Source organism: Brassica oleracea, chromosome C8, assembly GCF_000695525.1.
Source record: "Brassica oleracea var. oleracea cultivar TO1000 chromosome C8, BOL, whole genome shotgun sequence".
NCBI lineage: Eukaryota > Viridiplantae > Streptophyta > Magnoliopsida > Brassicales > Brassicaceae > Brassica > Brassica oleracea.
Genome location: NC_027755.1, coordinates 2379917 through 2393343, shown reverse-complemented (window position 1 = coordinate 2393343; position 13427 = coordinate 2379917). Strand labels below are relative to the sequence as shown.

The 13427-nt window shown below is 31.4% G+C and overlaps 1 long non-coding RNA gene across 1 annotated transcript; it reads left to right on the top strand.

Annotated features, from left to right (window-relative positions):
- Nucleotides 1-10580: 10580 nt before the first annotated feature.
- LOC106311219 lies at nt 10581-11161 on the top strand. The gene is made up of 2 exons (XR_001263950.1): nt 10581-10743; nt 10955-11161. It is a non-coding gene; the product is annotated as an uncharacterized LOC106311219 (long non-coding RNA).
- Nucleotides 11162-13427: the final 2266 nt, after the last annotated feature.

Here is a 13427-nt window from a genome sequence, read left to right as displayed (position 1 = left end):
TTTTTTTAAAAGTTCAATTCATTTATTTCTTGATTTAAATTTGGCTATTTTCTATTTCAGTCGGTTCCAAGGAAGAAGGGACGTTGGGTCGGTTTGGGTCGTCGCACCCGATCGGTTCCTCCTTCTGCACCACCGCCCTTTGTTGATCCAGAAGTACTTACGGCTCAGTTGAAGAACAAGGATGATCGCATATCTTTGTTGGAGACCCAGATGGCGGCTCAACAGGCGGGCTATGAGGCACAGAGGAGGCTGAACCAACAAATGATGGAGTTGATGCAGAGGATGTACCCGAACGAGGTGTTCCCGAACGTGCTAGACCCGTAGTTTTTTTTTTTTTCAAAAACTCGAAATGTTTTATTTTTTATTTGTACAACTTTGAATATTAACTAATATGTTTTCAATTTTAATTTTATATTTTCGAATTTAAATTTCAAAATTTTTATTTTTTAAAAAAAAATTAATTTTTTTTAAATTCCGAGGAAATGAACCCTCGGAATATACCGAGGGACATGTTTCATTCCTCGGAATATACCGAGGGACTCATTCCTCGGCATATACCGAGGGACTCGTTCCTCGGAATTTTCCGACCGCTCCGTTCCTCGGAAATTCCCGATGAAAATTCCGAGGAACATTTCGTCGGAACTTCCGAGGATTGGACCATCGGAAAGTCCATCGAAATATCCCGAGGAAGTTCTCCCTCGGTATATTCCGAGGAGCTTTCCGACGAACTGGTGGTCCTCGGAGTTTCCTCGGAAATTTGTTTCCTCGGAATTCCGTTGGAAAATTCCGAGGTATTTCCGAGGAAAAATGAATTTTCGAGGAGTTATTTCCGAGGACTTGTTTCGTCGGTATGTCGTCAGAATAATTTTATTCCGACGAAATACCGACGAATTTTTCTCTCAGTATGTCGCTGTTTTCTTGTAGTGAATCTATTAGATTAAGTATATACTTCATTTGTTCCTAAAAAATAATTGTTTTAGAACAAAACTTTTGTTTCACAAAGATGCATGTTTCAAGTTTTCTAATGCAATTTTTATTAGTAAATAATGATGAGTTGCCAACTTCAAAAAATTAATTGTACCTTTGAAATACTATTGGTTTATAATTATGGAAAATTGGTAAATAAGAAATAAGGGTTTTTTCAAAAATGACTCAAAATTTCAAGTCAAACACAAAAATAACCTATGTTTTTTTGAAACTTTGTTTTGTGCTATTCACCCTAGAAGTTCTAGTTATTCACGAAAATGCCGTTACTTTTTTTATCCGAAAATAATGCTTTCACCTTACCATCCTCATCTTCACCAAATATTCACAACTTTGCCATTGACATCAATACCTCAACAACCATGAACTACCAAATTGAGAGTGTTAATGCCCTAAAGTTTCGATTTTTTCTCATCCTTTCTCATTTCCTATCCACACAAACCACATATCTTACACTTTCTCTCAAAATTCATCAAAAAACTGAAGATTTTGATTACAAATTATGTAAGGTTCATAAGCTCACGATTCTTGGTGATTAACGAGTAGGTAGTTGTTCTGATGAAGTTCTGGGTGATTGGAGAAACCACACAAGCCATCTCACGAGTTCAAGGTATGAAAACGCGAACCACATTTTATTTTTCAGATCTGTTCGACGAAAAAGACTTCTTTAGAATAGAATACTTCCCTAGAAGTCTTTTAACTTTCCTTTGTAAACAAAAAATTTCGAAATTCCCAGAGAAGACTTCTAAAGAAGTCTTCTCTGATAAACAGGTTACTTTTAAATTTGACCTAAGTTGGTCAGAAATTTAACTTTTTGTAGAAGATTTCCTTAGAAGTCTTCCTCGAGAAAACTTCTACAGAAATCTTCTGAAAGTCTTCCCTAAATCTTCTCAATGACGGAAGATGTCTGCGTGGGTTACTTTTGCAATTGAAATAATAACAAATCATAAAACAAACCATAAACAAATCTATTACACATGGAACTAGATATCATTCCTCAATATAGATAAGCTTGTAGTCCACTTGACATCATTCCTTTGTACCACTTTGGACAGAAGACTTTGGAAGACTTCCCGAAGACTTTGTGGGAAGTCTTCTAGCATAAAATACATTAGAAGACTTCTCAAGAAGTCTGCCAAGAGTCTTCCGAGAGTTTCTTAGTCTCCCAAGAGTTTTCCGAGAGTTTCTGAGAGTCTTCCAAGAGTCTTCTGAGAAATCTTCCAAAGTCTAACTTATATCTGAAAAATCTGCATATTCAAACTTTGGAAGACTTCATGAAGACTTCGTGGGACGTCTTCTAGCATAAAATGCATGGGAAGTCTTCTGAGAGTCTTCCAAGAGTCTTCTGAGAAGTATTCCAAAGTCTGATTTAGATCTGAAAATTTTATATATTCAAAAGCATTCAAATAGCTTTAAAACAGAGAAAACTTCAAAAACACATTTTTATGCTTAATAATAAACAAAAAATTGTCACATTAGGTTGAATTATAACTTTTTAGAATCCAATATATAAAACACAAAAAATACATATCCAAAATTTATATCACTTTGGGCAGAAGACTTCGTGAGAAGTCTCACGAAGTCTTCTAGCATAAAATGCATTAGAAGACTTGTCTAGAAGTCTTCCGAGAGTCTTCTAAAAAGTCTTTCAAAGTCTTTCTCAGATCTGGAAAACCTGCAAATTCAAAAACATTCAAATGGCTTCAAAACAGATAAAAACTTCAAAAATATAATTTTATGCTTAAATAATAAACAAAACAGTCACAATAGGTTGAATCTATAGCTTTTTTAGAATATAATATATAAAACACAAAATAATACATATCCAACATTTATAGATCTACCTTTGAATGAGTGAAAGATGAGAACCATGTAATGAAAAACCTGCAAAAAGAAGATAAATTAGTGAGAAGACATAAGAAAAAAATGAGAAATGGATTTAAATTTGGTGTTTTGATGTTCAAAGAGATTAGAGAGAGGTTAGAGAGTTGTAGATTGAGAAACATTACATTATTGTTGCAGCCATTTGAGAGGAAGAAAGATAATGTGTAAATTTTCTTTATATATGAAAACAAAAATTCCAATTAGGTTAAATATTTTCGATATAGAAGACTTCTTGGGAAGTCTTCTAAGAGAAGACTTCTAAGAGTGAGAAACATTACATTATTTTTCTCAGAGATTTAAATTTGGTGTTTTGATGTTCAAAGAGATTAGAGAGAGATTGGAGAGTTTTAGAGTGGGAAACATTACATTATTGTTGCAGCCACTTGAGAGGAAGAAAGATAATGTGTAAATTTTCTTTATATATGAAGACAAAAATTCCAATTAGGTTAAATATTTTCGATATAGAAGACTTGATATAGAAGACTTCTTGGGAAGTCTTCTAAGAGAATTCTAGATCCTAAATTCAAATACATGAGAAGACTTCTATAAGACTTCTGGAAGACTTCGCTTTAGGCGGGAAACCTATATTCTACTAAAATTTAGGCGGGAAACCTAAATTCTACTAAACCTAAATCTACTAAATTCTACTAAATTTAGGTTCTGGAAGTCTTCAAAACCATAACCTAATCAGATAACTAACTAAATAGCAAATAGTAATTCATTAAACTTATAATCAACTTATAAAGTGTTTAATATACACAAAACTAAACACATGGAGGTCAAAACAAGTTTTTTAAAGTTAAGATTCCGAAATCTAATCCTAAAAATACCAAAAATACTATAACATATGTTACCAAACCCTAAACTAAATGCTATCATGACTAATTCTACATTCACTCATCTATGTTAAAAATAATTCAAATTTAGTAAAACTAAATTTCTATCGTTTTGAAATGTTTATTAATACATGATTTCTATTTTTTATCTTACAAAATATTTTTTTTATTAAATTTATTAATTATTTTTAGGATCTAATACATGAGAAGACTTTCCCTAAAAGACTTCGGGAAGACTTCTCGAAGACTTCGATTTAGGCAGAAAACCTAAATTTTTCTAAATTTAGGCGGAAACCCTAAATTCTACTAAAATGTAGGCGGGATATGTCAAAAGACTTCTTGGAAAGTCTTCTGTGAGTCTTCCAGACCTTATTATCAAATAACTAAGCAAAAAACATTTTCTTAAACTTTTAAGATATTTAGAAAATGTTTAAATCAAGTTATTAGATAGCCACTAATCACATATAGGTCAATTTTTTTTAAAAAAAAATAAGATGAGATTTCAAAATCTAACTCTAAAAATACTAACAATACTACAACATATGTTACCACACCATAAACCAAAGAATATCATGACTCAGTCTACATTCATTCATCTATGTTAAAAATAATTCAATTTCAAAAACTAAATTTCCATCTTTTAGAAATGTTTATTAATACATGATTTTGACTTTTTCCCTTTGAAAATATTTTTTATAAAATTTATTAGTTATTTTTAAGATCTAATCCATAAGAAAACTTTCTCTAGAAGACTCCTAGATGACTTATGGAAGACTTTGATTTAGGCGGAAAATCTAAAATTTTCCAAAATTTAGGCGGGGACCCTAAATTCTACTAAAATTTAGGCGGAATGTGTCGGAAGACTTCTTTTTAAGTTTTTTGTGAGTCTTCCAGACCCTAAAATCAATTAACTATGCAAAAAACAATTTCGTAAACTTAAAAGAAACTTAGAAAATGTTTAAATCAAGTTATTAGATACTTACTAAACATATATGAGTCAATTTGAAAAAAAAATGAAGGTAAGATTTCGGAATCTAACCCTAGATATACATACAATACTATAACATATGTTACCAAGCCCTAAACCAATGACTCATGAGCCAATATACATTCACTCATCTATGTTGAAAATAATTCAATTTCAGATGAAGTAAATTTACATCATTGAAAAATGTTTATTATTACATGATTTCAATTTTTTACCCATCATAATACTTTTTATAAAATTATAAAATTATTTTTAAGATTTACTGAACGAGAAGACTTACAAAGAAGTCTTCTCCTAAGTCTTCTCTGACGGAGGGTTATAAAGGTAAAACTGAATACATGTTTTCTGTTTGTTCATAAGGGAACTGTTGTAATTTCACTACACTTTTGAGTTACTTTTTCATTTGGTTGAATTTGGAGTACACTTTTGTATTCAAAATTAAGTTTTGAGTCATTTTTGGCAAATCTCTTAAGAGATAATACATTTATTATAAGAAAAATATTATATTTTCGTTTTTTTTTTTTTTTTGACGTCGAACGGCCAAATATTATATTTTCGTTAATATGTGTAAGAAACACATAAACATATATACATGTTTTAGGAACCAAGAGAGTATATATATACTATTTTATATCTTTAAAAGAAGCTCTTTTAAAACATATATGGGTGATTATATCTCGACACTATCTTAAACTTGCTCAAAATCCAATTCACTCTATATCGTTCAATCTTCAAAATTATCTAAATCTGATGGATATCCATGCTACGAAAAATGGTTTTGAAAAGAAAAGGAAAAGAAGAAGAGAGATTGTAGAAAAAACTATTATTTTAGTTATATCAGTCGAGCTTGATGATAGGAAAACCATTGTTGCTCAACAAAGACAAACAAAAGCTTATAACATAGTAGCATCAGTGCCGTGCGAAGCATTTTAGAGGCCTAAAACGAATAATTTTTTTCTTAAAAGGTTAATACTAATAAATATAATTTTAGTTCAAAATTATATTTAATCATAAGTAAGAATTAAATGATAAGATTATTGTACATAAATGCTATTTCATTAATTTAAAAAGCTAATTATAAAATGAAAACTGTGGAATGAAAAGCAAAGATTAAAGTATATCTTAAAACTAATTATTAATTTAGTTATAACATAATAAAATTAGTTAAGAGTACATGCTTACTATAATTAAAATAAAGACTGAACTTATGTTGAAACCTTATTAAGTGAGATTTATAGTGGTTAATTATAAAAGTTTACTACAACTAGGGGCCCCTAAATTTTTAGATTATGTTGGGGCCTAAAGCCAATGTCTTTATAATCATGCTATAGGCACGGCTCTCAGTAGCATATGCTAAAAGGGACATGGTGACATGATGCAATATACAAGCAAATATGTTTAGTCTTCCCTCTTGGGACCTGCATCTCAGAGTCAAAAGAACCCATAACCTAAGACATCACAACCAAAGCTCGCCATTCCAGTGGAAATAGCTCTTAGTTTCAATTATTATCGTTTTTTCACAATCTTCTAGAGTGAACTTAATATTTTTGAACGAATGAGAGAAATATGTATTTACGTAGCCAAACAACCCAAAGAAAATATCTTGCATATCAACATAGCTTTTCAAAAATATAGAAAAATATTTGCCACATAATTTTTATAAACTCTTGATATACAAATCAATAACAAAAACCATGAATATAAATAGATAATTCAAGAAAAATGAGTTTGGTTATTTCGAGTTGGATGAAAACGAATAAAAAAATTAATCTCATTTTTTTAAGTGATTTTGATGAATTTATAAGAATAAATATTGGTGGGAGGAAATTGAGTTTTTGAATATACAGTATCAAAATGAAAACGATTTTAAGATGTTAGTAGACTTTCAATTAAGGAAAAATTTCCAAAATTATAAAATTTGATTTTAAATATAAATATATACTTCTTATTAAATCAAATGAAAAATAAATCAAATACCAGTGAAATTAAAATTAACTTCGTAGGATCAAACAAAAAAAATAATAAAATCATAAAGAATCTATCTAGTACATTTCACTTGAGAGTTACTATATAATTTAATCTTATACCTCAAAGTTAAAATTAGTAAAAGTAATGTGATTAAGATTTAGTAAAAATAATCTAAATATAAATAATTTCTAAATATATAAATTAAAATTCCATACTACTATGGAAATGTTTCATAAAATACCTCATTTAAATTTTGTTAAGCTATTTAATATCCAATTTCTTTTGCTACCTATTTTAATACCTCAAATATTTATTGTGTTCATTTTAATACACTAACTTTTAAAATTATATTCATTTTACTACTCAACCTATGCTCATTTTAATCAAAACTATTAATAATTTTCAAAGAAATTAAATAACCCCAAAATTTAAAAACAAATCCTAAAAATATGTAGTTTTATTTTAAGTTTTTGGAATAAAGAAACTAAATTGTGGTAGCCTTCAACTTTTTTTATATAAAATTTGATTTTTTTTTCTAAAGCTTAAAATTAATTTTTTCATTCAGAATTAAGTTTGCCAAATTTTAATTTTTCATCGCAAAATTTTTTAATTATTCCTAAAATTTAAAATTAAATAAGAAATTTTTTAAAAAAATATTTTAATTTGAGAGATTGTACTGGAACAATCCAGCTCGTGTAATAGGAGTGGGCGTTCAGACACCCATTCGTATTCGGGTCAATTATTTCGGTATAGAAGTAAAAACCTGTTCGTGTATTTCTGCACTTCGGTTTGGGTATTTCGGATATAAACGAAAAAACTAAAGCATTTGATAATTTTTTTTGAAATACTGATAAAAGTTTTTTAAACCACATAATTCTTGCAAAAAAAAAAACTGTTCCTTCTCTTGCTTTCGTTACGTAACACGATCTAGAGTAACAAGGAAAGCTCCATGGATGGAAACTACCCCTCTGTACGAAGAACAACAAAATGGTTTGAGGTGGCTCCGGTTGTTACATTGACGTTTATGGTGGTTATCGTTGATGACGGCAACAACTAATGTCTCCGAGAAATTTTACATGGATCGTGAGAAGAACAATATTTTAGAAAAGAAGATCTTGTAGGAAAAAAAAAAGAGAGATGCAGATGGTGCCTTAATCTCTCACGTTTAAGAAAGATATATATATATATAGTATACGTTTAGGTTAGGAAAAATAGTGATTTGGTATTGATTTTATATAATATCAATTAAACCAAAATCGGTTAAGAGAAATCAGTCATTACATATTGGGTGAAAGATGTAGATTTGGGTTAAAGTATACATATGTTCTGATGACTTCGGATATTACTTTGGGTTTTGTATATAAGTGATCGGGTTCGACTATCCAAACTTGTTCAATACAAAACCCGTTCGGGTATTTTTGCTATTTCGGTTCAGATCCGGGTTCAGGTTTTTTGGGTCAGATTCGGATTCGGGTTCGGATATCAGATAAAATCTCCAGTCCTATCGCGTGATATAAAAATGAAGAACGGAAAACAAGTCACACTAATTGATCTCCCAACGCCATCACTGGAGGAAAAAGCCAGATCTAATCTTTTTTTCTCTCACTGACTTTTTTTGTCTGACCTAGGGGTTTCCCGGCATATTTCCTTTTATTTGTTATAAATTATTAATGTTTCATTCATTTTTCATAATATAATATTTCTTCTTTTTCAAAAAGTTACGTATTTATTACAAAAATTTGTTTCAAAAGATACATGTTTTATATTGACGAAGAATCTACTCTATTAATTTAGGGTCTTAAATTTTATCTACCATAAAAATGTTGATTTTAAAATTTGGACTCTTTCATTTTTATTAGTACGCTACATATATTTTGACCTTAACAAGTTTGTTACAATAAGATTTTACATGTTATCTAAATAATATGTCCAGATAACTTGCTACATATGTTTTGACCTTAACAAATTTGTTACAATAAGGTTTTACATGTTATCTAAATAATATGTCCAGATAACTTAAAGTAAATCAAAATCTAATTTACTAAAACCATGGCAATTAAACTAATTAAACCGGTACATTATTAACTATTAGAATAATAATACAATAACTCTAATTGGACTTCATGTTACTATACATGATCTTCTTTGCTTATATTCCAAGATCTATATACAAGAATAATGCAATAATCTAATTGGACATCATGTTAGTATAGAAGAATAATATAATAACACTAATTGACGATCATGTTTATATACATTAGCGTTTCTGCTTCTTCTCAGATCACTACCTGCACACAGAAAGAAATCAAATTGTTTCATATTTTGTTCATCTTTTTTTTTTGAATGAATGTTAAATTTATTCAGCAAAAAAGCCTTATTACATCAAATGCTTCCTGTTTATTTTAAAAAAAACTCAAAAAAACTCAAAAAACTCAAAAAAACTCCACACTTTACAACCTAGTATTAACCAAAATTGCATCAACTCCTCCATTCCTTTGATCCCCTTCTTGCGCATCACACGATCTTGTGTCAGATACTCTTATCAAGCATTCTTTTAAGCGCCTCTAAAGGCAACAACTTATCTCCATGTCTGATCTTATTACGTTCTCTCCACACCGCATAAAGAACAGCTTGAAAAGAGTACCTTATACAGAACAGACTCTTCTTCTCCCTTAATGAATCTGTGATAATCTCCATGATCTCTGACCAATGATTTGTATACGAGCTACCCAATATACCTTTTGCTATAAACTCCCAAACTTTAGTCGTGTAAACACACTCAAAAAAGAGATGATTCCTCGACTCCTGCTCAGATTTACAAAGAACACGAGTAGTATCGATCCCTTGACTCCTGCGCATATTTTGTTCATCTTCAACCATACAAAACATTACAACAAATTAAAAATTATAATTATGAACACAATATGGTCTGCATATACGCTTCAATCATATAGATTTTAGATCCTGTTCATCATTGACATTACATGTGTTTTGTTTTTTTTAATCTATTAAAAACGGAGATTATAAAGGGCAAGGGCGACTTCAGTTGATATCGATTTTATAATTTCAGTTATTTATATTTCTATTAATTATCTACATATAATCAAATAGAATAGAATATTCTAACCTCATTAATAATAGATAAATCTAACCTTAACTAACGTGCCGTGCAAACAAAATAACCTCTGACAACTTAATTCTTTTTAATTTTCAAGATATTCTTCCTTATATTCCGAGCTCCATATTTATCAACTTTCTATCTACATTCTTAAGATTGCATTTCTTAACTTTATAAAACAGCTCCTAAAAATATGGATATAGGGTTTTGATCTCATAAACTACGGAAATCAGAATATCCTCACGATATACTCATTTAACCTAATCTTTAGTACCAAATCACTATAAAACATCTTCTATCGCCTATGACTTTTCACACCTCTTACGATAAAAAAAAACGGAGATGCAAATGGCTATGGTTACATCAGACCGAATAAGTTTGTTGAACAATGTCAAACCATTTAAAAGAACTTGGAAGGTTGAAATCAAAGTTTTGCATTCATGGACACAACCATCTAATTACGCTTGTGGAGACTCTTCAGTTCATACTCGCAGATAGGACAATAAGTGTGTCTATTTGATAACATAATTAAATATAAGTATTTCTACAATCCTAAACCGTCTACCCCTAATGATTCGAACATAAATATAACCGAAGCCCATACCTTTACCCAAACCGGAGTAGCGGGTTCGGATCGGTAACGGATCCATGCTAAATACCGAATGGGTCTTAACCTCTTGGCTTTCGGATAACCGATCGGTTCGGTTGTAAACCGAGTCCGAACGAAGCACCAGAGCTAAACCGATCTTATATATAATTTATGTTATATGATGTTACATTTACATAATTTCCATGTATTTTCCTCTCTCTCTCCTATTCTCGTTTTCCTTTCGGCGACTAACCCTAATCCCAAAAGAACAAAGCTTTTTGATTCAATCTTATAATAATAAAATGGAACCATAAATCTCTTTGTCTCTCTGTCTCATGCTTTATCTGAGAATTAGAAGAATCAAAATCAATCACATGTTCGTTAGTTTTCTTTCTTCTTCTTCGGTTTTTCTGGAAATTTTTAATCTATTCCAAATCAATAGAAACATCTTCTATTTGCATGTCTTTTGATTCATTTTTTTTTCATTAATTCATCTTTTATATGCATGTTTTCTGTTTTATTTTTCATTGTTTTCTGTAATTTCTTGTTTTTATTATTCACTTACATATGTGCTTTTATGTTTACAGGTGGTTTTGACATCATCTTTTCATTGAGAAACCATAAAAAAGAAGATGAATATGAAGCTGTTAACGATCGTTTGTATTTTCATAGTGGGGAGATGCAAAATCCCACAATAAGACTGAGCATTTTGATTTTCTTATGGTTTAATTTGTGTTGTCTAATACTCTAGTACTATTATATGGCTTTCGATTTCAATATCTTTCTAATTTTTAGAGTCAAGTTTGTTCCGTTTCTTCGGGTTTCTTCGGGAGTTTTTGGTTATTTTGGTTACAAAACCCAAAACCGACCCGGGTCCATTTCAATGTCGGGTTTAAGCGGATCTTCTGAGCTTTATCCGGACTGATCCGAACCCGGTTGGTTCCGAACCGACACCGTACTGGAAATTTAAAAAAACCGAATGGGACTTCTAGGCTTACATCCGAAAATCCGAAAACCCGTTTAAACTGAACCGAATCCGAGGGGGGGATGGAACGCCCAAGCCTAGATTCTACTGTTTATTTAACGGTTCCTCAATTCATCTGCATTGAAGATAGTACTAACCTTTTTTTTTTTGAACTTGGTTTTGTGGACTATTCCAATGAATAATTTGCAGTATCACTTTTATCCATTCCTCACCAATAACCTAACCAATATATTACGAAATATGAGTTTGATCCGTTAGCGTAAGGTGACCAGAACACATAAATTAAACCAAAAACAGAGCAAGAAGAAGATCAGGAGAAGAAATAAGAACTAAATTGATGGAATGTAAAGGATATAAATATTTGCTGTCACACTTTAATATTTTATTATGTGTTCTCAGGTTTGTCTTCTACCCTTCTTATGTCTTTATAAGATCAAACATTCATTACATGTCCAATAAAATTAAAAAGACTCCATTATTCATGAACACCAAATGATTTCTCAATGCTGATTATACAAGTTAATACAACGGAAAACAATTTAAAAAAAATAAAAAGAGAGTAAATTTATCTTATCCATTCGTAATCCCTTCATCCCTCAGTGATGCAGTTGCAAATCACTCAAATACATGACATAGAGACATATTAACAAAGATATTAGATAACTGATATGAATATAACCTCAATCGAATTTAGAAAATTTGATTGTACTAAAACAGGCTTATCTAAGGCACAACATTCAAACAATGCAAAATCTTATTATCAATTGCAAGACAGAAAAGTAATACCAAAGGACTGCACTAGTTTTTATACAGGATACAAAACCAATAAACATCTGAATAGTAATACCAAACGACTGCAATTTTTACTACAGGATACAAAACCCAAAGTTTATATCCATCTTGTGTCTAAATTTTTTTTAAACATCAAACAGAAGGAATAAGTAAATATTTACTTTTTGTATGTCTACAAAGACTGACGTTTCGGTTGCATGTCTTCAAAGAAGGTGGTGATGGTCGACCCGAAACCAAAGCATGTCTTGAAAGAATATTATGCTGGGCGATCTAGAAGTAGAGGTGAGAGATCTATCAACATGAGAAAGATATCCAAACAATTTTTAGGTTTGATACAACCGTGATCATTTAGTATTAAGGTTTAGAAACAAAAATCTAAAGAGTCTAACCTTAAAATAGCAACAAGGATAGTGTGGTTCCATTGAGTGGCGATTTCCGGTGGAATTAATTCTAATCCTCTCTTTCCTTTTTCTCTTCCTCACGGTGAGTGAAGTTCAATTACCGGCCCTTGGCAACGGTATCCTACTGTTGGAAAGTGCATTTCTATTTTCCTTTTTCGCTAATATCTTCAATCAAATCAATAAGAAATTTTCCTTTTTGGATCAAATTGCCTTTTTTTCCTTCTCGTATCAATCAAGTATTTCCATCTTGGAATGAATTCGCTCAAGATTGTGGCTGAATATAGCGTGATTAGTGGGAATTTCACTTTAATCATTCTTGACCTACATCCGCAAAATCTCCCCCTCCGCCGTGACCTCGCGAACAACTTCAGCGTTTCTGCGGCGAACATGGCTGACTTCCTTCACAAAGCTATTGGGGCGATGTCTCTGGATGATGAGGAACGTTTGGTCCTCCCTGATAGTCCCCAGTACAGAGTCTTTGATGAGAATGAAACAAGTTTATTGGGCCGCCTACTTAACCCGGATTGTCAGTCGATGGAGAAGATGATTGACTACATGCCAACGGCGTGGCGTGTGCAAGGTAGAGTCCGTGGTATTGCTCTCTCTCGCGACATGTTCCAATTTGTGTTTCAGCGTGAGGAGGATTTAGTGAATGTCCTGAAGGACAGACCTTGGTCGTATAATCATTGGGCAATGGCGTTGGAGCGATGGTCTTCCTTTCCCCCGGAGAACTTCCTTCAACATATGAGCCTCTGGATTCGCATCAGACACATTCCGGTGGATTTCTTCACGGTCAAGACAATGTTCAAATTGGCTTCAGAGATCGGTGAAGTGGAGGAGATTGCTTATGATCCTAAGGTATCTCATACTAAGGACTACATC